Source organism: Phascolarctos cinereus, unplaced genomic scaffold (genome assembly GCF_003287225.1).
Source record: "Phascolarctos cinereus isolate Bilbo 61053 unplaced genomic scaffold, phaCin_HiC Scaffold_2;HRSCAF=192, whole genome shotgun sequence".
Lineage (NCBI taxonomy): Eukaryota > Metazoa > Chordata > Mammalia > Diprotodontia > Phascolarctidae > Phascolarctos > Phascolarctos cinereus.
In genome coordinates, this window is record NW_027555625.1 from 130,917,406 (window position 1) to 130,944,788 (window position 27,383).

A 27,383-nucleotide genomic window follows, 5' to 3' on the forward strand; every position below is an offset into this window, starting at 1 on the left:
TATTAATGTAAGGCAATGTTGTGTATGGAATAGAGAACTAGGAACAGAATTATGTAGAGCTGGGTTCAAATCCCACCTCTGACCCATATTGGCTAAGTCCCTAAGACACTAAGTTACAAAGCAGGCCCTGATTTGCACTAGTAGAGGAATGCAAATGAAATACCTGGCCTGGTAAAAAGAATTATTATTAATAATCCTCATTATGCCTCTCGGTGAAAGGCAGTGTGGCATGTGAAAAAAATGAATGAATGAAATCGCATTTATTATGCTTACTTTGTGCCCCGAAGAAGCTCCTATTCTCATTGGGAGAGACAACACAATAGAGGAATGGTGGCTGGGAAGGAAAACTTTGTTCTGGAAAATTAGAGCGATTGTGACGAGGGAGGGCCATAGGACAGCTAAGTGGTGCAGTGGATAGAGTGTTAGGCCTGGAGTAAGGAAGATTCATATTTATGAGTTTAAGTCTGACATCAGATACTTACTAGCTGTGTGACCCTAAGCAAGTCATTTAACTCTCTTTGCTTCAGTTTCCTCATCTGTCAAATGAGATGGAGAAGAAAATGGCAAACCGCCCCAGTATTTCTGCCAAGAAAACCCCAAATGGGGTCATAAAGAGTTGGACATGACTGAAATGACTCATCAAGAGAGGAGGGTCATAAGGCAGTAGAATGACATACAGCCTCCCAGGAGCAATGGAAGAGCTGATCAGATCATGGTTCTAGACTTATAAGGGGAAGCAAGAATGATGAATATATTTTTATCCTGGCAAAGCAGTTGATGAGAAGATGGCCCAGGCATGGGGAATCAAGTGAAGCATGGTTGGGACCCCACTAAGGGGCAGGTGGGTGCTCAGAGCAGAAGTTCCAGAGATGAAAGGCTTAATACCTCTAAGAAATGGAGAAAATGGCTTCAGGAAGGCCTGGGTTCCAGTTGTGTCTCTGATTCACTGGATGACCCTCAGTCAGTTATTTAACCTCTCAGGGCCCTGGACAACTCCCCAAGATTGTAAACTGCAGAGTGTGTGCTGCATTGCCATGGGTAGAGGGAGTTCCCTTATCAAAAGTTTTCTATACTGATCTAACAAAGCAAAATAAACCTCACCATATAAAGTATGGTAGATGCTCAGCAACTAGCACACCAGCTTTTTGAGAGTAAGGACTGGTAGATTTCTGTCTTGGTGGCACAAGAGATAGAGCTCTGGGCCTGGAGTCAGGAAGACCTGAATTCAAATCCAGCCTGAGATACCAGCTGTATGACCTGGGGCAAGTCACTTAACTCATTTACCTTGGTTTCTTCAACTGTAAAATAGGATAATAATAGTACCTACCTCCTAGGGTTTTTGTGAGGATGAAATGAGATAATATTTGTAAAGTGTTTAGTATGATATCTGGTACATCATAGGTGCCGTATAAATGTTAGTTATTATTATTATCATTATTAATATTATTTTTTTTCTCTCCCTAATGCCTGCCACAGTGCCTGGCACATAGTAAGCTCTCAATAAATGCTTGTTGCATTGATTTGATTTGAATTGAATCTTGGGTTTAATTGGTTCACTCATAAGCTGTCATCCACAAAGTTTTCCTTCATGGTATGACTGTGATCATTGTCAGTGGTGATGACCCTATTTAGTATGGTAGAAATATCCATTGGATCGAGCTTTGGGCTCAAGACTGGGTTTACAATCCTGGCTCTTCCAATGACTTGTATGACCTTGGGCACTTATCTCTGGGTCCCAATTTCTTCATCTTTAAAATGAGGAGAGTGGATGATCTGCTCTCCAAGGTCCCGTTCAGCTCTCAATCTATGTTCCTGTGACCAAACCCTTGTCTTACACCTGATACTTCAGCCACAAATTAGTTTATTCACATAATTTTGTTTTTTAGGGACTTTTAAAATCATTTGGTTCAACTCTTTTGTTTTACATATGAAGAAGTCAAGTCTCAAAGAGGGGAGGAAATTTGCTTAGAGAGCAAAAGCAAAGCTGCTTCAGGAGGTGGTGTGAAGGTCTTCTGGCTGGCTTGCCTGCTTTTGCTGAGGGGTCCTTTGAAGATGGTCTGCTGTATTGTGTTCGTTCCAAGTCTAAGTGTCAAAGCATTCTCATTGACAGTTATACAGCCTGACATCCCGGGATCAAAGGCTGAGATCTTCAAGTGACCTCAGACATCACTTCTAATTCTCCTGTTTTACAGATGAGTTAACTGGGTCTTAGGGAAGTTAAATGACTTTCCCGAGATCACATAGGGCAAAAGTCTAAACAGCTTTTCTGTTTTGGGAGCCCTCTATGAAATCCATAAGATTCGTGAGCTACAGGCCACCTCTGCTCCAGACCTGCCCCTTCCTCTTGCCTAACACCTTCTCTCAACCCTTTTCTAGAAACTTTCATGCCCTATCCTTGTATATGTGGGAGGTCACTGTCAAATGTCTAGCACTTCCTTGCTTGTGACACCAGGGATGGGAAAACCAATCAGATACATCTTAACAACAGCTTGCTCCCTCCTTAAAAACCCATGACCCTCTTCAACCTCTGATAGTCACCCTGATGTTGGAGGGACAAAGGATCTGGGGACATCCCACAAATTGACTAGAATAGGGGTACTTCAAAGGGTCCGTGAACTTGGATGGGAAAAAATTCATCTTTATTTTCACTAACCTCTAACTGAAATTTAGCATTTCCTTCAATTATTTAAAAACGTTATTCCAAGAAGAAGTCCATAGGCTTCACCAGATTGTCAAGGGGGCCATGACGTAAAAAAAGATGAAGAACCTTTAGACTAGAAAGAATGACGAAAGCTTGAACTCATCTTCTGTTTACTCCCTTCCCCACCATCCATCCCTCTTAAAAACTTATCCATTAATGCTAAAGGTGCTGTCACCCTCTCAGTTACCCAGAGTTGCCACCGTGTAGTCATCCTTGGCTTTTTCTTCTCCCTCACCTCCCTTATATCCAATCAACTGCCAAGTCTCCTTGGTTCTGCCTCCATAACATTTCTTGCATTTGTCTCTTTCTCTCTACTCACATAGCTTCTACTCTAGTTCAGGCCCTCATTAGTTTTCCTCTGGACTATTGAGATAGCCTCTTAATTGGCTTTCTTGTTTCATTTTTCTCTTCTCTAATCCATCTTCCACACCACTGCCAAATTAAAATTCCTAAAACATGGCTTTATCATGACAAACACCCCTAACTGACATTTTCAGTGGCTCCCTCTTGCTTCTAGAGATAACACACACTTCGCAGCTTATTATTGAGAGTCCTCCACCATCTGACTCTCACCTACTTTTTCAGTTTTATTTCATACTACTCCTGTTTTGTTGTTGTTGTTCAGTTGTTTTCGTGCCCCCAAAGACCATAGCACACCAGGCCCTTCTATCCTCCACTATCTCTCAAAGTCTGTCCAAGTTCATGTTTATTGTTTCCATGATACTATCTATCCATTTCATCCTCTGCCATCCCCCTTTCCTTTTGCCAACTCCTATTTTATGCACTCTTTATCATTTAGACTGGCTGTTCCCCATACACAATATTCCACCTCCTGCCACCATGCCCATGTAAGGTGTTCCCCCATGCCTAGAATTACTCTTTCACATCTATCTCTTATAATACTTCTTCCTTCAAGACACAGCTCAGATGCCACCCCCTATAGGAAATATATGAAATAAAAATCCTAGATATACAATTAAATTGTAAGCTTTCTGTAGGCAGGGACTGCTTTACCTTTTTTGTACATCAAAGCATCAAACACGGGACTGGTCATGCAGCAATCAGTTAATACTTTAAATGTCTATTAAGATTGCTTGATAGTTTTAGGTTTCTCCCAGCTCTAGGTCTTTGGTCATTTGATCTCTGCTGAGAGTCAATCCATTTATCAAAACAAATTGTCCTTTCACTGTTTGTATTGACTCAAATTTATTTACACTAGATTCCAATTGGAGCCAGGGCTACAGAGACTCTCTAGACATTCCCCCAGATTTGTTAAGGGAATTTAGGAATGTAGCAGCATGTTGTAGAGTAAGGACTAGGGAAAAGGCACTGGCTTGGGTGTCGGGAGATCTTATTTAGGATGATCTCACACTCTACGTCTTTTTATGCTCTATTTGGGCGTGTCTTCCTCCTGTTTGGAGACTCAAGGATAGAGAGTGCTATGCATACAATACAAAGCCTTATCAGGCTTTCTCATCATGGCTCCCTGGTATTGGTACTGTTGCATGACGGGAAAGATCAGGATCTACACCACCACCTGTAACATGGATCCATCCTCTTCCTAACTGGTCTTTTTGCTTCCCTTTTCTCCCCTCTTCAATCCATCTTGTACTCAGTAATCAAAATAATCTCTGGGAATAGATTTGACCATGTCATTCCCCCTTTCAAGACTCTTTCAAATGCCTACCTATTACTTCTACTAAAAAACAGAAAATCCTGCAGGAAGCAGAATCGTCATCCTGGCGTGTTAAGGCTCTTCACAATCCTGTTCCCCCAGGCTGGTTTCATATCACTTTTTCTCATGTACACTGCATTCCAGTCAAATGGACCCACTAACTGTTTGCTCTACAAAACATTCTCTCTCCTATCTCCTTGCCTTTGCCCAGCCTGTCTTCCGTGTCTGGAATGCACTTTCTCCTCCTCCCACTCCGTTGAGGTCTTTCCTGATTCCCTTAGTTGCTAGGGCTCCTTTATATTTGAAATAATTTTGCATTATGTACTTATCTGTGTCCACATTGTAATCACCCAGTAGAATGTAAATTTCTTGAGGGCAGGGACCACTTCATTTTATTGCTTTGTATCCCTAGTGCCTAGTCCAGTGACCAGCACATAGTAGATAGTAATAAATGTTTGTAGAATTGAATTGTTTTGAATTGAGCACAGCTCAGTTCCCAGTAGCATGCACCTATAAACCTATACCAGTACCTTCTGGAATTGAAGATCCTAGCCTTACTTCATTCTGACTCTCTCCTCTCTCCTCTCTCTTCTCTTCTCTCTCCCCTCCCTTCTTTTCTCTCCTTTTTCCTCTCTCCCTTTTCCTCCCTCCCTCTCTGTCTCTGTCTGTATCTGTCTCTCTGTCTCTGTCTCCAAATGTAGACTCACTCTCTCTCTGCTCCATAATCCTGAGCCTCTCTTCTCCCAAATACACCCTGATTCACTCATACAAACTTACTGGGTCTCCAAGCCTTCAAAGGTCTCATTAACATGCCAGCCCTTCCACATACCTAAGTTTCCCCTACAATACTTCTAATCCTAGCTCCTGTTGCTTCCTAAATAATCCAGGGTATAATTAGCAGCTGTCTGTCCTTTTGCCAACATTCTCAGGCATTCTGTATTAACAGTAACAATTCATATACTATAATGGTTTAGGGAAGGGGAAGGGGAAAAGCATTTATTAAGTACCTACTATGTGCCAAGCACTGTATCAAGCACTTTACAAATGTCCCATTTCATTCTTACAACAACCCTGTGAGACAGGTGCTATAATTATCACTATTTTACATTTGAGGAGACCAAGGCTAACTGAGGTTAAGTGATTTGTCCAGGGTCACAAAGGTGTTGTGTGCCACCTGGCTACCTCAAAGCACCTTTATCCCAGTGGCCCTATGAGTAGGTAGTGCAAATATTGTGAAGCCTATGTGACAGATGAAGAAACTAAGGCTCAGAGAAGAGAAGGGGCGTAAAGCTAATAAATGTCAGAGATGGATTTCCATCTCAGGCCTTCTGAGTCCAAGTCCAGCATTTTTCTGATATAACATATCACTTCGCAGTTGCAGGTAAATACCCTCTCTGAGTTCCATTTTCCTTCCCTGTAAGTGAAGATGTTGGACCAGATAATAGCCACTTAGCTCCCAAGTTTCTCTGATTCCCTGGCATTGGGGCTTTCACAACGTAACTAGTTTCTGGTTTGGTTGTATAGGGGTCTGGAGTCAGTTTGTACAGGGAAGAGTTAATCGTTAAATTTTCAGCCATGCATGTATACCTCAGAAATTGGCAAACTATATATATAAGGGCTTGGTTTATTGTTTTGTTGATTTTCTAGACTTAAAAATGTAACGGAGAAAATGTTAATAATGTAGATTAAACACAAGATTATTTGAGTTTGCTTTTGGGAAAGCTGGTTGTTAAACATTTACTGCCCTCCCCAGGATTTTAACAATACAGGCTTATTAAATGCATACTATGTACAGACCACTGAATGAGGGCCTGGAGGACACACAAAGATGACAAGACCATGTTTCAAAGAGCTTATAATCTCTTAGGGAAAAATGACATACATAGGGAAGAGACTGGACCCGTGATTTCATTAGTATAGGGATCTTCCAGGTAAGAAAAATTCCTTTACTGATGCAGGTGGGCATCTTCTCTTCAACTTACAGCCTTAAAAAGTTGTCTAGAATAGCAGTTCTTAAAGTACGGTCCTTGGGTTCTTGGGGGTCTACAACAGTCCCCAAGGTCAATATGATTTTCATAACAACGCCTGGACTTCATTTGCTTATTTTTTTTTCTTTTTTCTTTTTGGTGAGGCAATCAGAGTTGAGTGACTTGCCCAGGGTTACACAGCTAGTAAGTGTCAAGTGTCTGAGGCTGGATTTGAACTCCGGTCTTTCTGACTCCAAGGCTGGAGCTCTGTTCACTGGACCACCTAGCTGCCCCCCCCCCCAGCTTTATTTGCTTATTAAAATACTCCTCCCTTTTTCAAGTACATAACTGTGTGAGGCCAGATTCTCTTCATGTTCTTCAACCAAAACAACATATAAAATAGATTGAATACAGAAACAGATATAAGGATCCAGCTGTCTTCTCTTAAGTCAGATTTTAAAGAGATTTGCAACAATATATAAAATGATAGCACTCTTCTCATTATTTTTTTGTTTTGGAAAATATAGTTACATTTTGCAAAAATGTATGATTTATGTTAACATGTAATAGGTTTATTATTACTTTAAAATGTGTTAATAAATATTTTAAAAATATATCAGTTTTAATTTCTAACATGGTAAATATTGATAGCTATAAACCACTTTGGAGGAATCCTCAACAATTTTTACAAGTGTAAAGGGGTCCTGAGACCAAAATGTCTGGGGAGGCTGTTCTAGAATATTCAGAGGTTAAGTGACTTAACTACTACTCAACACATACATAAGTCACTTTATTGCCAATTAGAACATGCTAAGTGCACAACAGAGTGCTATGTTGCACCTAAGGAAGAAAAGATTATTTGCTACTGGGAGATCTGGGGAGGCTTCATGGAGGAGGTGGCATTTGAAGGAATGGGAAGAATTTCAACAGGCAGAAATGAAAAGAACATCCTAGGGACAGCAAAGGGAAACAGCCCAATGATGTTGCTGAAGTCAGATGACTAGTCCTTTTGCTCTAACACAGAGTTAGCTTGTTTTAGGAAACAAGAAAGAATATAGAAGAAGGAATTAAACCCAGGTACTGAAAGGAATCCTTTGCAAAGGAGGGGCTCCAGATAGGGAGGCCCGAGAAACAGGAAAGTTGCAACCCTATCCCCTGGGACTCTAGCCCAGAAGTGGAGCTGAGAGGTTCAGCGAAGCCTTTAGTAACATGAACTTGTTTGCAGTATTTTTCAGTCCCAGCTCATGCATGATTTACCTGGAGTAAGTAAACCTACTTCCCTTTCTGTTGCTGGGGAAACCACTTTGATTTAGTGAATTCTCTCTTTTCCTCCAACCAACACCCTAGGAGGGTGGGAGGGAACAGGGTAAAGGACAAGTCCATGGAGGGGCAGAGTGTAGTAGGGACCCAAACAGAGAAAGCCTAGCCACTTGGGGAAAGCCAGATTGAAAAAGAAATGTGGATGGCAGTGTGAGAAGCTTCATCTCTGTCCACTGGTTCCTATTACTCACCCAAGGAAAGAGAGGGGGAGTCAGGGAGTTGGTAGGTGCAGGAAGAAGTTGGGGCCCAGCCCCCAGAATCATGACCAGTCCATTTCTGAAACCCTGATAAAATGCCTTTCACTGCTCTCATGGTGACATATCAACTATATCAAGAGATACTCATCGTGTTCGTGCGTCTCAGGGAGGGTGACGGAATCAAGTTACTCAGCTGCTGTTTCCCAGGTGAATCAGCCCTCGAACAGCCAGTACCTCAGCAAAAAAGAAAAGCCGTGGTAGCCTTCCCTGCTCAGGGCCTGGCAGGACTGGGGCTTGAGTTTGACTTTAGCCAGGGGGTCCTTCAAGGGGCCCCAGCATGAAAAATCAGCTTGGGGTGTGGTACTCCTTGTTGGAGCTTCTGTGGCCCTACTGGCTGGGCTAATTTGGGAGGGAGCAAGGAGGAAAGCCAGCAGAGGCTATGGTCTCTGAGAAGGATAGAATAAAATGGCCACTTTTCTGTAACGTCCCCAGTCTCGCCTCCTGAGCCATCGCTGACCTTCTGGGCTGAACCTCTGCTCCATTAAATGCTTTGCACTCTCATTTGAGCCCCATGCATTTTCAAGATTATGAAGAAGTCCTAGTATCAACCTAACTTTGTTATTTGGTTCAGGCTGGGGGTGAAGGGTGAAGGGAGAAGGGGAGGGAGAATTTAGTCAGCTCCACCTCCCAGGATAGGAGGCTCTTCTACCACCTCTATCCTGGTGTTTGCTTCCCTAATCACAGGCTTTCCCAGGTCCACTGAGGGGCCAGAGAAACTTACAGTCTCCTCTGGAGCTTCCTGGTTCTGCTGGTGTGGGGGTGGGATTTTAGTTAATGTCTGGATCATTCTTTGAGCTCAGGTCAAAGGGTTAAGCCAGGATCCCCAAACATAGGAATCTGGGTTTTTTAGCTTCAGCTCCCTAAATCCCCTTCCCTCTGGGCCTGAATGGGAAAGGATGGAGGGTATAGCAAAGGTGAAGTTACCTGTTGTCAAAGAAAGTACATATCAAGCTCTTTGTAAATCTTACAGCCATCTGTAAATATCAGCTATTATTATTATTACTATGGCTTCATTCATAGACCTCCACAGGGCCATTGTCATGCCTCTCCCCCGCCCTTTCCCATCTCTTTAAAAGAGATGACAACTGGTTAAAATGAGATACTTTGAAGAGGGAACATATACCATAAAAGAGCAACATGGCCTGAGTCATGGTGAGTGTGGAAGAAAAGGGGGAAAGCACAGTTGCTAGGTAGCCAGTCTTGACTAGAAGTGATTCTGAGAGCCCTGTGTCTCTATTGCCTTCTTTATAGCTTCCTAGTCCTAGACCTGAGGCTCTGTGCTCTTCAGGATGGCAGCTCAAGGGGCCTTTTCCCCATGATGCCTTGGGGTTTTAACATAGGGAAGAAGGTAGTAGGTTCCTTCATCTTTAGACCATTTGAGATCTCTCTGTCTCTGTCTCTGATTCTGTCATTTCATACCCACTCAAAATAAGAGGCAGAGCTGAGTGAATTCTTACTCAGTTTAAGCCCCGTTCTTGTTCGTCTTTACATGGGGAGAGAATAGATTTACCAAGTACTTGACTGTTCTTACTCTGTTCTCAGCTTTACAGTCCTCTAGGGGTATTCAGCACCATCTATCCAGGTGCCATTACTTGAACATCCAAGTCTTCTCTACCCAAGGAAACCTTGGCTTTTGATGTGTGTGAACACTCTCCTACTTTCTGGTTATTCCAGATAAGTCACATTCCTCTCAGACAAGATGGAAAGAGCACTAGATTTAGAATCAGGAGTCCTGGTTTTGAGTCTTGTCTCCCGCATTTGTTAGCTATACAGCTGGAGGCAAGTGACCACCCCTCTGAGCCTCAGTTTGCTTATCTGTTAGATAAGAATAATACTTACTCCACCTACCCCCCAGGGTGTGTGTGTGTGTGTGTCTGTGTGTGTGTGTAAGTGTTTGTAAAACTTAAAGCATTATAGAAATGGACAGTTATCTTTCCTCCACTCTCTCTTTTTCTCTCTGCTTACCACACCATCTTTCCCTTCAATAATTGAATGGATGGGTGATCTCATCGATGGGGGTGTTCCCTTTGTCAGTAGACATCCTTACCTTCTTAAGGTGTACTATACATGGTTGTATGTTCCCACAGATCCTCCACAAAAGATCTCTCCCACATGGAAAGAGAATGGGATGGCTTTCATTTGGGCAGTTGGACATGGCTTTTAGTGCTACCAAGCTGCTCCCTCATACCATAGTCCATCCTCTAACACAAAAGCTCCCCAGATGATGCTGTATAGTTTTATATCTTTCTCTGCAATTTTCCCTAAAATCAGAGTTGAAGATGACTTAGAGAACAATGGAGAGATACAAGGTAGAGGGGCAGCACATTTCCAAGAATAACATGTGGTTAAGAAATGGGTAAGATTAGAAAAAGAGATTGACTAATTAAGTGGCAAAAAGCAAGGAATAAGAGGTGAACTACCTTTCACTGTCATGGATAAGTATCCAACTCCCACATTTTTCTTGAATTTCAAACTCCCTGCAGATTCCTTCTTCTCCAGCAAGCTAATGCCCAATGAGTGAGACCCCAAGGGCATTCCTACTTTCTCCAAATCATCCATTCCCTACCTTACTTGATTTCATATTCACTAAACATCCTTGGGACTCTCTTAAATATGCACCCCCCACCCCCACCTTCCTACTGACATCCTCTCCCTCCCCCAGAGCCTTCCATCCATTGAGACCATTTCAAGACTTGATACCATCCAGACTTCTGTCCCCAAGGGAGTCAATCCAGATGAAGGTTAAGCTATTACACTTGGCTTCATTCCTTCTTGCTCAATTCTGTTCTTGTTGCTATCTGCTTATTGATTTTTCTTTTTCCTTTTCTCTCCTTTTCTATTTGTAGCCTTTGACTTACTTCCACAAGTTCGTTGTTACCTAAAAGGGTAGGGCATTATGGTGTCATGGAAAGGTATGAAGTGAGAAGACCTGGAGTTGAATCCCAGCTTTACCTCAGGTAAATTACTTGGGTCTCATTTTCTTTATCTATAAAATGAGGGGGTTGTCAATGACAAGATAATACATGTACCTCTTCCTCCAGGCAGAGAAGTAGGCAACAACTACATGCACAGAGTATTGCATATATTTTCAATGTTTCGTATACATATACACAAACACTATATGTTTCTTTATTAGCTGTTTTTGCTTTTTTTTTTCAGTCTTAAGGCAGAGGTTCAATGGGTATGTAGTGTGTATGTGTGTGTGTGTGTGATGAATGACTATGATATAAAGACAAAAGGCATTGATAAAACATGTTACATATATATGTGTGTGTGCGTGTGTATATTATGTGTCTAGATAGATAGACAGATAGATTAATAGATAGATAGATTTAAATAAGGGAGTTGAATTAAATGACCTCCAAGGCACCTTCCAGTCCAAATTCTATGGACCTAAGTGCAAGTTAACTTGGAGATATATTTGGATATAGGAGTTGTCTGGATATTATTGAAAGACCAGAACAAATGTCCCAACCTCAACCCATGACATAATGGCATAAAATATTGCAACACAGGATTAAGAACTGAAAGGACCTTAGAGATTATCTAGTCCAACCTTCTCATTTTACAGATGAAGAAATTGATACCATGAAGGGAAGTGACTTGTCTAAGCTCATATTAACAGTAAGTGGTCTTCACTAAAAAGAGTTTGAGGTTGTGGGGCACTGTTTTGTAGAGACTTTGAGGTATTCTAAGGCATTATGTTTTCACTGGCTATAGCTGTCACCAGATAGTGCTTTATTAGGGTAGCCCAAGCATGGTGAGGGCAGCTAGGTGGCTCAATGAATAGAGCCCTGGGCTTAGAATCAGGAAGACCTGAGTTCAAATCCAGCCGCAGACACTTACTAGCTGTATGACCCTGGGCAAGTCACTTAACTGTATTTGCCTTAGTTTCTTCATCTGTAAAATAAACTGGAGAAGACAGTGATAAACCAAACCACTCCAATATCTTTGCCAAGAAAACCCCAAAATGGGGTCACAAAGTATTGGAAACAATTGAACAACAAAATGGCATGGTAAGTAGACTTGCTTCAGTTGCATATAGTTAAAAGAAGCAACCCCCTCAGTATATTCAACCATATTTATACACAAACCCTTATAGAATATTTAGACAATAATACATTGGATCATAGATCTAGTGTTAGAAAGGCCCTTAGACATCATCTAGTAATATTTGCATTTTACAAATACAGAAAATGGGGCCCAGGGAAGTTAAATGACTTGATCGGGGTCACACAAATAGTAAACATCAATAGCAGGATTTGAACTGAGGCCCTCTGACTCCAGGAATGGGCACTCTACTGTGCCTATAAGTTAGTTTCACTTTCTCGCTATAAACCAAACCATACAGTAATTAGAGCAAATGTTAAAAGAAAAAAAATTCTAATTATAATCAAGTATTTTGTCACTAACAACTATTTTAAGCTCATCTTTGCTAATTATTTATCTTTCTCCTAGGACTTTCTCAGGTTATCTTCAGGCTTCTGGCCAAGTTGCTGCTAACATTCTTCTCTTTAAAATGCAGGTGCTAATTACCTCTTTAACACATTTATGTTATTCACTGCTAAGCAATAACTGTTCCCACTTGGTTTTTAATTTCTCCCTCATCTTAGCCATCTCACCCTCTCCAAGTCTAGGCATTAAGTATCCTGAGTTCTAAGCTAGGTTTGCCTCAGGCTGGTCTGGTGGTTCAGGCTCAGGATTGCAATGAAATGAGACACTCAGACTAACTAATATTTAACAAAAGGAGATTTGCTTAATAATAGCATGGAAAGAAGAGTCAGCAAAGATACAGCATTGATTCAGTTGGGAACACTTTGCATGCCTCCACATGGTGGCTCCATGCCGGCTGCTCACTAAGAAACATGTGTCTCACTTGAAATCCCCTAGACTTCTTGGGGACTAGGTTTTTGTATTCAGGTATGCAATGAGCTATATCACTGTTATAAGCCTTAGTCTCTCTGATCAATCAAGTCATTTAAAACATTTTTTTAAAATAGTATTTTACTTTTCCCAATTACATGTAAAGACAATTTTCAACATTCTTTTTTAAATTAAAATTTTGAGTTCCATATTTTCTCCCTCCCCCCTCCCTCCTCCCAAAGACAATAAGCAATTTGATATAGGTTATATATGTGCTATCATGTAAAACATATTTCCATATTAGTCATGTTGTGAAAGAAGAGACAGAACAAAGGAAAAAAAACCTGAAAAATAAGGAAAGTGAAAATAATATGCTTCGATTTGCATTCAGACTCCATTAGTTTTTTTTCTCTGGATGTGTATTGCATTTTCCATCTCAATCTTTTGGAATTGTCTTGGATCATTGTATTGCTGAGAGGAACGAAGTTAATCATAGTTGATTATCACACAGTGTTGCTGTTACCCAATCACTTCTTAAGGATGGTTTCCTTGCCTTTTAGGGAAAAACTAACCCTAGGTTACATCATTCAATCAAAGAGAATTTATTATGTGATTAAGATGTGCCAGATACTGTGCTAAGCAATAAGGATACAAAGAAAGGCAAAAACCATCCCTGCTCTCAGAAAACTCACGTTTTATGGAGGAGACAACATGTAAATAACTGGTTACATATAAAATACAGACTGAGTAGCTGGGAGGTAATCTTAGAGGGGAAAGCAGGGGAACAGGGAAACGACCTCCCATGGAAGGTGGAATTTGAGTTGAGACTTAAAGGAAGTCAGGGAGGTGAGGTGAGGAGGAAGAGCATTATAGAGATAAGCACACAGAGAGAAGATGATATGCCTGTCATGTGTAAGGAAAGACAAGTAGGCTGGCATGGCTGTGACGTGGTGTGCTTGGAAGAGAGTAAAAGTAAGAAGTCAAGACTGGAAAAGCAGGAAAGGGCCAGGCTGTCAGAAGCATGGCTGCCATGCTCAGGGTACAAAGCCCCTGTGTTAGGTCATCCAATCACCTGGGGCTCCCTTTCTTTAGCAGTATCCTTCTCTGACTTCAATGAAAGGGTCAGCTGTGAGATCATTATGATCCAATTCTGCTGACTACAGTCAAAACTTCTAGGCAGGTCTAGCGTTTAGGAATCAGGCCTGGAATGAAATGAAAGGCAGCTAGGTGGTACAGTGGATGGAGTGCAGACCTTGGAGTCAGGGAGACCTCAGTTCAAATTCTGCTTCGGAAGCTTATTTAGATGTGTGACCCTGGACAAGTCACTTGACTTCTCTGTGAGTCAGTTTCTTCATCTATAAAATGGGAATAATTATAATAGTACCTAGCTCATAGTGTTGTTGTGAATTATTGTACGTAAGGTGTTTTGCACACCTTAAACTGCTATTTAAATAGCAGTTATTATTATTGTTATTATTAAATGAGGCTCTTATAGACCAACTAATAGTTAACAAAAGGAGGTTTATGTAACAATAGCATGGCAAAGTTATTCAGCGAAGATACAATGTTTATTTAGTTAGGCACAACTTTACCACCTTGGATTTGCCATGGCAGAAGAAGCATGTATCAGGCTTGAGGGACCCCTGACTGATTCCTTATGCACTGAGCTCTTTACTTAGGTGAAGAGGAATCTATGTCAAATAAATCTCTAGGATGGTTTCATTGCCTTTTAGGGAAAAACTAGCTTACTTGGTAGGAACATGAGTATATTGTTTCTACCATGCTGTTTCTTTCCAGAATAACTCTGAACCATTTCATAAAAAAGAAGATACACTGGTAATGTAACTCTCTCTGTTCCTAGCTGTCCCCAATTCAATCACTAACCACTGCTTTTTTTCAATAATGCAATCTGATTTCTTAAAAGGGCCATATCTTAGCCTTATTTTAGCATCACACAATGAGAGCAAGAGGGTTGAAGGAGAGTGAGGGCCTTGGACTCTGGAAGACCTACCTTTGACATACATCGCCTCAGATGAAGCTATAGACAAGCTGCTGATCCTCATCTCATTCAGTGGAAGAATTCCTTCTACCAGTGAAATCAAAGGTCAGGCACCTGCTCCCCACCGCACCAGAACTGTAATAGGATGTTAGAGCTGGGAGGTACCGGGGTGTGCTGGAGCCAGCTCAAGAGTCTATTGTTAAAGTTTCAGTGCAAATATTTATTTACACTTTGAAAATTGGCAAACCAAGGCTTGCTTTATTGTTTTGTTGATTATCTGGACTTAAGAAAGTGATGGAGAAATGTTAACAATGGAGGATAAACTTAAAAGTGCATCCTATGTACATTTTTTGGTTGTTAAACATTTACCATAATGCCCTTGGAGGTACCTTACAAATCATCTCCTCTAGCTCTCCTTAGCTGAGAAAATTAAGATATAGAAGTGAAGTGAGCTGGTCAAAGCCAAACAATTACTGACAAAGACTGTGAACTCCAATAAATGGGATAAACAAAGATAAACAGGTTTCTTCACAGACATTTTTTGGACCTTCCAAGTGGGAAAGAATCCTATTTCAGGAAATGACATCGGAAAAATCCTCCTTTGAACCTGGCAAACATCATTCCTAGGCCATAGATCTGACAGGTAATTTTTTCATTTTTCTCTAAGTTGTTTATTATGTGACCTTTCATATCAAAGTCAAGCACCCATTTGGAGCTTATTTTTTATATAGGGGTGAGGTATTGATCTTGGAGGAAATAGGGAACCACCGGAGTTTATTGAAAGAGGGGATTATGTGGTCAGATCTGCATTTTATGAAAATCAACATGTCAGCTAAGTGGAGGATGGGCTGGAATGGAGAGAGACTTGTGGCAGGCAGACCAACCAGAAGGCTATTGCAATAGTCTAGGTGTGAGGTAATGAGGGTCTGTACCATAGCAGTGGCAGTGTCAGAAGAAAGAAGGAAGTATATATGACAGATGTGAAGGTAGAATCCACAGGACTTGGCAATAAATTAGATGTGGGGAGTGAGAATGAAGAGTTGAGGATGAGACCCCTAAGTTGTGAATTTGGGTGACTGAGAGGAATGTAGTGACCTCAACGACATAGCTAACATTAGCGCATTATTAGGATATAAGTTCTGGAGGATGTTGGCCCAAGCTACTATCTATCCTTTGTATCTCCCTTCAGTGCCTACATACATCTGCATACAGCAGAGTGTTTAATAAATGCTCATTAAATGGAATGCTGTATCTAGTGGTCAGTTCATTATCAGCACTCACTAGTCTTAAGTAGAAGTTATTGGTTTTTAAAAATTTCTCTTATATTATGAATTTGACAAACATCAACAAACGTGAATATTCCCATATATCAAAGAGAACAGAAAAAAGGGTTATATATGAAACTTTGAATCTCTATTCTATGCTACTTGATTTTTTAAAAGTAGATATATTAAATGTGGCTCAATAGCACTAAATTGATCTGCTTGTCTGTGTCCCTCTCTGAACTTCCAAGCAGAAATAATTTCTAAAAAAAAAAAAGGACTTGAATGCATAGGATGGGATGATGTGGATGGATTGTGATCTTTATCCATGGAGGAACACCTGTACCTACATCCACAACAACACCAATTTAACAAGGGTCAAAAGAAAGTATTTAAAGGAAAGGAGAACTTGAAAGAATTTCAGTGTTTGGATATTGTAGGAGTTATATGCAAGTGATATATGAAATTACACTCTGATCAGTGATCAGCTATTTCTGAGTAAAAGGTTTGTATATTTTGGAGTATATGAGTACTATTTATTAAGCATCTACTATGTGGCAGGTACCATGTAGGACTTTGGAGACATAGATATGAAAATGAAATAGTCCCTATTTTCAAGGATACTTACATTCTACTACTAGGGTGGGACTATATATATATTTCATATTTACTTATTTATATACATGCATATATGTGTGCATATGAGTGTATATGTACATGTACATATAAGCCTATGTGTACACACATAGATAATAAGTCCACGCAAAGTGAATGCAAGATAATTTTGAATGGCCACACACAACTGGGCTATAACCAGCTGTATTTCTCAATCTTACTTGGACTGTTTGAGCAGTCTCTTTAGAATTTGGTGTCAGAGGTTCCAGTTTCAAATCCTATCCAATCCCATTAGGCAGGTGATAGACACAGTGGACAGAATGTTGAACTTGGGAGTCAAGAAGACCTACATTAGAATTTGGCCTCAGTTTTTTATAACTTTTTATGACTCTGGGTTACTCATTTAACTTCTGTGTGCCTCAATTTCCTTATCTACAAAATGGGGATGGACAGCTAGATGGCACAGTGGATAGAGTTCAGGAAGACTCATCTGCTTGAGTACAAATCTGGCCCCAGACACTTACTAGCTTTGTGACCCTGGGCAAGTCACTTAACCCTATTTGCCTCAATTTCCTCATCTGTAAAATGAGCTAGAGAGGGAAATGGTAAACCACTCTAGTATCTTTGCCAAGAAAACCCCAAAATGGGATCATTAAGAGTCAGACAAAACTGAAACAGTAACAACAAAATAAGGATAATAATAGCATCTATCTCCCAGGGTTATTGTCAGGATAAAAATGAGGTAATATTTGTAAAGCACTTTGTAAATCTTAAAGCACCATATAAATACTAGTCATTATTATTATTATTATTATTATTATTATTATTATTATTATTATTATTATTGGATTCCAAAGCTGTTGTTCTTTCCACTGTCTTCTCACTCCAGATCTAGGGTTCTTGTTTTTTCCTGGCAAAGTGAGAAGATCTTGGGTTAAGCCTCACCACTTAGGAGCTTTGTGATCTTGGACAAGTAATTTCTTATCTGTGAACCACAGTTCTCTCCCAGCTTTAAATCCTGTGATCTATATTAATCAGTGTTTATTGAATTAGGCTCCCTGACAGGCAAACATTGGTTATTTTCTTGTTGGCCTATCATTTTCCCAGTGGGGAGGGTGGAAAAGAGGCATCAGTGACTTGCTGTGGCCTGGCATCATGGAGATTAGCTTGGCTTCTCCAAGAAATAACGGTATCCCTTCCATCCGTCCATCCTTCAGTCAATCAAGTGTTCTACGTGCCAAGCTCTGGGAGAAACACAAAGGCGAGATAGAAAGTCTAAGACAAGAGTCTAACAGGTGCATGGGGACAGACAAGGGCTGTGCAAAGCTAGGCTGGCTGGCATTACTCTTACTATGGGCACCCACCCCATCAGCTGGCTCCTCCCCATTGTTGCTGGGCAAATACAGCAGCTGGGTTCCTGGGGGCCCAGAGGTGCCAACAGGCATATTCATTCAAAGTTCAGTTTTACAGCCAGGGAGAAAGATACAGTTTAGGCCCTAGAGGGAGGGAAAGATGATACAGTAAACACTTTGGGTTTTTATCTTTGATCTAGGTGGGTCATCAAAACTGCTTTTCTCCCCAGGTAGAATTACAAGAAGACTGACCTGGGTCTTTGGAAAGCAGTGTCCTGCTGAACAGATGGTACAACAGGCTGGCTGGGGAGAGGAGGCCTGTAAATTACATCTCAAATGCCTCAGCCTTGCCAGCAAATTCCGGCCTGGGGGAAGTTCCCAGTGTTTGCAAACAAACTCTAGAGAGGTCGCCTGGGGCTTCTGGACTTTGGCTCTAAAAACTGCTCAGTTCTAGATAAAGGATGAAAATTAAAACACACACACACACACACACACACACACACACACACACACACACACACACCCATACAATGCCCTCCTCCCCCATCCTCCCCAAGGAAGCCCCCAAACAAAAAGCATAGAAAATGCTCCCATCACTCCCCTTCCTGGCCCCCATGAGCTCTGAAAGTCAGCTTCAAAGCAGGATGATTGATGGATGTCTCCTGTCTTTATTTAAATACTGCACTTTGCAATCTGCTTTTTGGATGTGCTCCCTGGCACTCAGCAACTAACCATAGCTCTGCCCAAGGAGGGGTTATTTTTAAGCTAACTTCTGAAATAAACACATGGCCCCTCCCTCCAAAGTTTTTGTTCTAGACAGTTTCTGTTTGTGTAACTGCAAGCTGGATGAACACAGATCATTTAGGATGGGCTACCACGGGAAACTATTCTAGGGGATCATGGGAACCAGAGGTTGGAAGGGACTTTAGGAGTGATCTAGCCTAATCCCTTCATTTTATGCATGAGGAAACTGAGGCACAAAGAAGATGGACAATTGTGTAAGAAGGCTGTGCATTTGGGGGCTTTAGGATAAGTTATACCTCACAGTTCTATAATATTTGAATGTTTAGAATGGAATGCAAGTATTCTTACCCTCCATTTAACATTAGAGGAGAAACTGAGGCTCAGGGGTTAAGTGACTTTTATGAGGTCACACTGCTAGGGAGTAGCATAGTCCAGATGAAAAACTAAGTCTCCTAACTTTATCTTAAACCTCACTGGGGAGCTAAGAGGCATGTGAATATCCTGTTAAAAATTAATAATATGAGTCAGTATATGATTGAGTGTCGAAGACTGGTGCAGACAAGGGCTCCTAGGGTTCTAAAAGCTCTATCACCATGCTCTGGGGCTGGGGGTTGTACCCAGAGGCAGTTGGAGGGCACAGTGGATAAAGCACTAGGCATGGAGTTAGGAGGTGTTCAGTCATTTCAGACTTTTCATGACTCTATATGAAGGTTTTCTTGCTCAAAGATACTGGAGTGATTTGCCATTTCCTTCTCCAGTTCGTTTTACAGATGAGGAAACTGAGGCAAACAGGGTTAAGTGACATGTCTACAGTCACACAGCTAATACGTACCTGAGGTCACATTTGAACTCAGGTCTTCCCGACTCCAGGCTTGGTGCTCTATCTACTTCATCACCTAGCTGCCCCTGGAGTTAGGAAGACCTGAATTCAAATGTGACCTCTTACTAGTCTTATGACTGGGCAAGTCACTAAACTTTGTCTGTCTTGGTTCCCTCAACTATAAAATGGGGACAATAACAGTACCTAGATCCCAGGGTTGCTGTGAGGATCACAACGAGAAAGTTTCTAAAGCACTTAGCACAGTGCCTAGCTCATAGTAGGTGCTCTATAAATGCTTATTCCCTCTTCCTCTGAGGAAATCTTTTAAAAAACCTCATTTGCCTGGAGGCAGAGGAAAAGATTAAATGACCTCCATAAGCCTCTTCCAGCCAGACACTTTTAGAATTATTTATAATAATAATGTCTTACACATGTGGAATGCTGTGTGTTTCTAAAAGCCTTTTAGCACACTTTAATAATAACAGCTGATATTCCCGTAGCATTCGAGGCCTGCCAACTGCTTTACATACGTTGTTCGATTTGATTCTCACAACTCTCCTGTAAAGAAGGGACTGCCTTTCTTGTCACGTAGCTCATGAAGAGTAGAGGCAGGATTCGGCTCCAAGTCTCTTCTGGCTTCAAGCAAAGTATTTCACCCCATTGTTTTTGCTGTTCAGTCACATCAGACTCTTTGTGCCCCCATAGACCATGCTTTCCATGAGGTTTTCTTGGTGAAGAAAATGGAGTTGTTTGCTATTTCCTTCTCCAGTGGATTAAGGCAAGCAGAGATTAATGACTTACCCAGGATCACACAGCTAGTCAGTGTCTGAGGTTGGATCTGAACTCAGGTCTTCTTGACTCCAGGCCCAGCACTCTATCTACTGAGCCACCTAGCTGCCTCCCCATTCCATTGTACTACCCTATATTATCTTGCTAAGGCCTAGTAATACTCCATTGAGGTTATTGTAGTTATTGTCATCATAAATTACAATTATAAAAATATTATAACAATATATAATTTATTATGTTATTATAGTCCCATTTGAAATCTGAGTAAACTGAGACACAGAGAAGGTGACTAGATAGGATTAGAAAGCTGGCCTCAGCCCTAAGTCCAGAGTTCTTCCTACTATACCACTGTTTTTATGGTTATAGATTTGTGACTATTTATTTCCCTAAAATAGAGGAAAAATGATGGAGAGAGTAGGGAAGGGACAGTGTGGAAGGTCACCTGGACCACACTTCCCTGCCCCAACTCACTGAGGAGTTAGTTGGTTGTACTGGGGACATGCCCCCTGCTGGTGCAGTATCTGCCCCACCCCAGTACCAGCAGCATCCAGGCTTGGAGAGGTTTCCATCATTCAGACAGAAACTGGAGAGGTTTGCTATTTCCTTCTCCAGCTCATTTTACAGATGAAAAACTGAGGCCAACAGGGTTAAGTGACTTGCCCAGGGTCACACAGCTATGAAGTGTCTGAGGCCAGATTTGAACTCAGGAAGATGAGTCCTCCTGACTCCAGACCTGGCACTCTCCACTGCACTACCTAACTGCTCAGGAGAGGTTGGGGGTAGGCTTAAAAAAAAAGGTGACTTAAATGAGTCTCCATTAGAAGGTACCCTCTCTGATAGTCCCCACAGAGATGAACTCGAAGTGGATGAGGTTGCTGGGCTCCTCTGGGAAATCAGGTTGATGGTTTCATCACAGTCTCCTATATGGATATTTGTTCCCCTCATCAAAATACAGCTTGATTTGTTATGGCTGTCAGTCCCAGGGCCAAGAAAGAGCTGCAACTTGAAGGCAGAAGAAAGAAGAAAGAGGGAAGGCACCGCAGGGAAGGCTTGCTATGACTGCTGGGCTTGACTACCTCTGTGGCTAGGCACAGTTATGCGACCCTGGGGCCATATTTACAATCATCATTAACTGAAAGAGGAGCAGGGCAAATGTGTGTGCAGTATAATTTGGTATAATGATTATGTGTAGGATGGGAAATCATGGAATGGGCTGTGATTTGCTTCCATGGAGAAGCACCCATGCCCGTGAAACTAACAGAAAGTAATGGTCTTGAAGAGGCAAACATGAATTTGGATCCAGAGGACCAGAGCTCAAACCAAGCTCTGCTGTTCACTATCTGTGTGACTTTGGGTAGGTCACTTATTGCCTCTGAGCCTCAGTTCCTCTGTAAAATAAGGGAATTAGATTTGGTGGTCTCTAAAGTACCTTATACCTAGAAATCCTATGAGCGTATAATATAGTATTATAGGGTATGCTGGTAAATGTTTAACAACCAGCTCTCCAGAGGGGAAAAATCTTCCTTATTTACATTTTCTCCATCACTTTCTTCATTCTAAATGATCAATAAAACAATAAATCAGGTCTTGATTTGTAGCATTGGCTGGTTTCTGAAATCTGCTCACACTGAAATTTTTAATAATCAGCTCCTGAGAGCTGGCTCCAGCATACCCCTGGGGTGGATCACATGAGAAAGCACCAGTTACAATACAAGTGCCTGGGTCAAAATATCACTGCTCCTTAGGCTGGGGTCTAAACACTGCCAGACTTGGAAGTTCCTCTATAAGCAAGTCCCAAACTTTCCCCCCAGTAATCCCCTGCAAAAGCCCTCAGTTACAGCTAGCCCATTCACCTCTTCTAGGGCCATACATGTTATTCTGGGGCCAAGAAAGAACTGGGGCTGGGTACCATAAAGAACACTTTCAATGTCTGCAATAGGTATCTCAGACTTAATGGGTCCAAAACAAAACCCATTATTTTTTCTCTTCCTTCATCTCCCCCACCCCACCCCAGAGCCCTACCTCTTTTTCCAAACTGCTATTTCTACTGAAGTATCACCAGCCTTCCAGTCACCCTTGAGATCACGCTTGAGTCTCCCCTCTTTGGTTCCGTATCTAACATGTTGCCAGATGTTGTTAGTTGTAGTTTCAAAACATCTCCTGCATCTATTCCTTCCTCTCCACACATTCAGCTTCTATCCTACTCCTGGCTCTCATCACCTTTTACTTAGACTGTTATAATTATCTCTTAATTAGTCTTCTTGCTTCCAGTCTCTTCCCATCCCTGCCCTTGATAAACACATAAGATCCATCCTCCATGAAGCTACCAAATTGCTATTAATGAAACAAGTATGCCTTTCTAATTTTTTTCCTAATTTTTTCCCTGTACGTAGCTTGTTTGTATACATTTGCTTGTTGTCTCACTCATTAGACTGTGAGCTCCCTGACTGCAGGGATTGTCTTTTACCTTTTGTCTTTTGTATTCCTAGTACTTAGCAACATGCTTGGCACCTGTTAGTAGGCACTTAAATACCTGTTTATTGGCAGACTGACTGAAGATCCAACTATCTTTGCTCTATTCAAAAATCAGCAGAGACCCCTGCGATAAAATAAAAACCCTTCAGCCTGGCATTTAAATCCCTTCACAATATAGCTCCCAGCTACCTTTCCAATCTTATTTCTTATTGCCTCCCTTCATACACTCTTCATTCCAAACTGCCCTGCTAGCTGTTCCCCATAAATGACATTTTATCTCCTACCTTTATGCCTTTGTTCAGAGGCTCTCCCATGTCTAGAAAGCGCTCTCTCCCCTTTCCTCCTAGAATCACCACCTTCCTTCAAAAAAAAAATTGTGCAGAGGTCATTTCCTATATGAGACCTTTCCCACTTTCTCTAGTTGTTATTGTTGTCTTCATTGTGCAATTACTTCCTGTTATTTTATTTTATTTTTTCTGGACCTCTGATTACAGCAGTCTAAGGAGATCCCCATGAGGAAACTCCCTCTACCAGCATAGATTAGCAACTGTTTTGCAATTAAATTCTTAGAGTCAGGGTTTTCCCAACCAAATTCATGGACCCACCTGAAATCCACAGAACCCTTGGGGATCTGTGGACCCCACTTTAAGAAGAGCTCTCTTGGAGAGTTACTTGGAACATTGCAAGGTTAAGTAGCATGACCATGGTCATAATCTGGTATGTGTGGCATATTTTTATTTGCTTGCATTTTGTCCAGAATGGCTTCTTCCCTCCTCTTATTAGTGTATCTGAATCTCATTCATCTTTTAAAGCTCAACTCAAGCGTCTCTTCTCCAAAGTTTGCTGATTCCTTTGACTCTCACTGCTGCTGCTGCTGCTCTGTCTGTCTGTCTCTCTCTGTCCTTTGAATTCCTATAACACTGGTATTCTGAATCATTTCTTTGACACTTAACCATGTACTGCTTTATTCTTTCCTGTATTATTATTTAAATGTTTCATACCTATAGGAATATCTCTACTCCAATGAGATTGAACTGAGCCTTGGATTTAGAAATAAGAGATTTGGATTTGAGACCTGGTTCTGATACTTACTGGTGGTGTGAATATGGGCAAGTCACAGCTTTCCTGAGCCTTTGTTTCCCCATCTTTATTACTAACCCAGCAGGGTGGCTGTAAGGAAAGAGCTTTGTAAATTTTGAAATGCAACACAAATTGGACTTCTAATTATACTTTCTAGCATCCCCATAGTGTCTAGCACTGTGTCTGGAAAATAGTAGGCACTTAACAAATGATGGTTGAATTGAACTAGAATGATGGGGTATCATAGAATCTAAAAAGGAGAGATACTGAGGAGGGGACTACCAAAGGTTTCTTAGACCCTTATTTCACTTGAATTTCAAGTGTAAGTTTTTGAAACTTTTGTACTTTTGTTAAAGACTTTTAAAAAAATAATAGTTCACATTTATATAGCACTTAATTGTGTACCAGACACTGTGCAAGCATTACAAATATCACCTCATTTGATCCTCACAACAGCCCTGAGAGGCAAATGCTGCTATTATGCCCAATTTACAAATGAGGAAACTGAGGCAGATAGAGGCTAAGTGACTTGCCCAAAGTCACACAGCTAGTAAGCGTCTGAGGCTGGATTTGAATTCAGGTCTTCCTGACTTTAGGCTTAGTATTCTATCCACTGTACCACCTAGCTGCTTATAATACTGACATCCTATAGAAACTGTTGTAATAAAAAATAGCCTTTTTCTTTCACCATGTTTTCTGTTTCAGATTTTCAGATTTCCAGTTCTCTTAATTCCTAATGGTCTGTATAGGCCCTTCTTCCCTTACTGCCTCCCTCCTCTACTCCCCCAAAAGAAACAATATCAAACTAACTATTCCTCTCAACCATCTTGATGCTAAGCAATGACTGGGATGCTTGCCCCCTCAAAACAAAATGAAACAAAACAAACAGGGCACATCCTGGGTGTGTGGCCTGGGGTGCTTCTGGATGTAATGTACTTCGAAGAAGGGGGACCCAGAAGGTGGGACCTTGGAAAAGTTTTGCTTGGAGGTTCAGAATTTAAATTTTTTTCACTGATTCCATGGGCTGCTGTGGAGCTATGCAGCAAGGCCCTGATCTAATGAGGTGCCATTTCTAGTGCTGAGTGACGTGTACTGTTGTCTCTAGGGACCCAAAGCTGAGTAGGCCTGAGGAAGGGGTCAGTTCAGTGGCTTATATGGATGATTAAGCAGTCTTCTGGGAAAATCAAAGGCGGAATGCACTCAATTAGGAGGCCTTAGGCCATCTGGGCCCCTTTCCATAGTGCTAACAGTGGTCTTGGCCTCCATGGCTAGGTCTTTTTCCTCCTTGCCTGAAATGATGGGCCTCTCAGTCATTCCCCTTCCAGGGGCAGCTCCAGTGACTGAAATTAAGTGGTATTTCCTGTCTTTGAAGGATTTCTCTTTTCCCACAGCACTGAAAACTGCTCTCTGCAGATACATCGATCAATCATTCTACAAGCATATATCAAGTGCCCCTTGCGTGCCAGGCACTGTACACTGGGAAAACACATCAAAATAAACCATGCCCTGCCCTCAAGGAAATTATAGTCTACAATATGTTCACAGAGAAGCAAATGCAGAATATATACAAATTAAATACTAAGCTGGGGTGTGTGTGTGTGTGTGTGTGTGTGTGTGTGTGTGTGTGTGTGTGTGTGTATGTGTGAGACAAAGTTAGTCAATAAGCATTTTTTAAGTGCCTGTTATGTACCATGCACTGTGTTAAATAGTAGGAATAAGAAGAAATACAAAAACAGTCCCTGCTTTCAAGGAGCTCATGGGATAATGGGGGAGATAACCTGCAAACAATTATGTATGAACCAGATACATACAAGATAAAATGGAGATAATCCATAGAGGAAAGGCATCAGCATTAAGGGAGGGAGATCAGGAAAGATTTCCTGCAGAAGGAGAGATTTTAGCAAAGACTTGAGGGAAGTCAGGAAGCTGAGATGAGGAGAAGTATTCCAGGCATGGGGGACAGCTAGTGAAAATACCCAGAGTTCAGAGATGCAGGGTCTTATACAAGGAACAAACTGGTGTCACTGGATCATACAGTACGTAGTGTAAACAGACAGAAGGGGACCAGGTCATGTTGGACTTTGTGTGTGAATACAAGCTCCAACTTTGGGGGACAAATCTCTTAGACATTAAGTTGTAGAGTTAGAATTCAAACCCAGGTCTTCCTACTCCCCACACAATATGCTTCCTATTAAGCCATGTTGCTTTTCTGGGTGGTGGCAGGTTTGCCTTGGGCCATTTTGGTGGTTCATTTTGGGAATGGAGCAAAATGAGACACTCACAGACCATGCAACATTTGACAAAAGAAGTTTACTTCACAATAGCGTGGAAAAGATACCAACAAGTGATACAGCCTGGTTTTAGGTCTCCATATGGAAACTCATCCAGTTAGAAGAATGTGTTGACTTGCATGGCGGTGGGAAATCCATAAGGTCTGAAGAGTGCTGATTCCACATGGGCTGGTATTTTTATGCCTTGGGCAACCCAGAATCAGTATCAATGGCTGGAGCCTTAGCTTCCTGCACCAATCAAATTTCAGGGATATGTTTTCTGCCTTTTAGGAAAAACAAAAACAAAAAAACTAGTCCAGCCTGCATGGCAGGGCCTTAGGAGAAACTAGCCTAGCCTGTGTGGCAGTGCCTCAGGAGCTGGAAAATCACATTAGCTGCTTGAACCTTCACCCTCTAAACCAATGAAGTCTCAGGGACAGCATCCCTTACTATTGGGGGTATGGGGAACAAACTAGCCTAGTCTACATGGAAGGGACCCTAGTAGATACTGATTTCTCCCTGCCAGTCATTTAAAGTCTCCCTGTCAATCCTTTTGTTTATGGTAATCAAGATTGCATTTATATTCTTCAAGAACTACCTTTTCCCATCTCCTGAGATATCAAGAGCCAGATGGAAAGCCCTCAAGTATCTGAGGTCATAGGTCTCAAGCTGTTGTCGCAGAGAACAATGAGGGAGGTGATGGTAGGAGCTCTCTAGCTGAAAGACTTTAGAAGAAATTGGAAGGCGGATCCAGATCTATACAGCCTGCTATAAAAGGCATGCATCTGCAGCCCAAAGGCCAACTGAGATCAGGAAATGAGTGAATAAATGAACGAATGAAAATAATTTATTAAGCACTTACTGTGTGCTAAGCACCATTCTAAGCACTGAATAGGCAAACACAAAAACAAGACGTCTCTGCTTTGAAGGACTGCAAATTCTAACCAGAGAGACAATGTTTAGAGGGGAGTGGTTGCCGGGGAAAGACATAAGAGTACGGAAATCACAAAGATAATAAGTGGAACTATAGAACAGTCCATTGACACACATGGATGTGTTGATTTGACAACAACTGGGGGAGGCAGGGGAAGATTCCAAAAATGACCAAGCTGAAGATGAGGATGCTTGGTCTGAAAAGGCTTAGCTCACCTGGACGTGGGAGAAAAATGGAGAGGAAGATAAAGCTAACCTCTT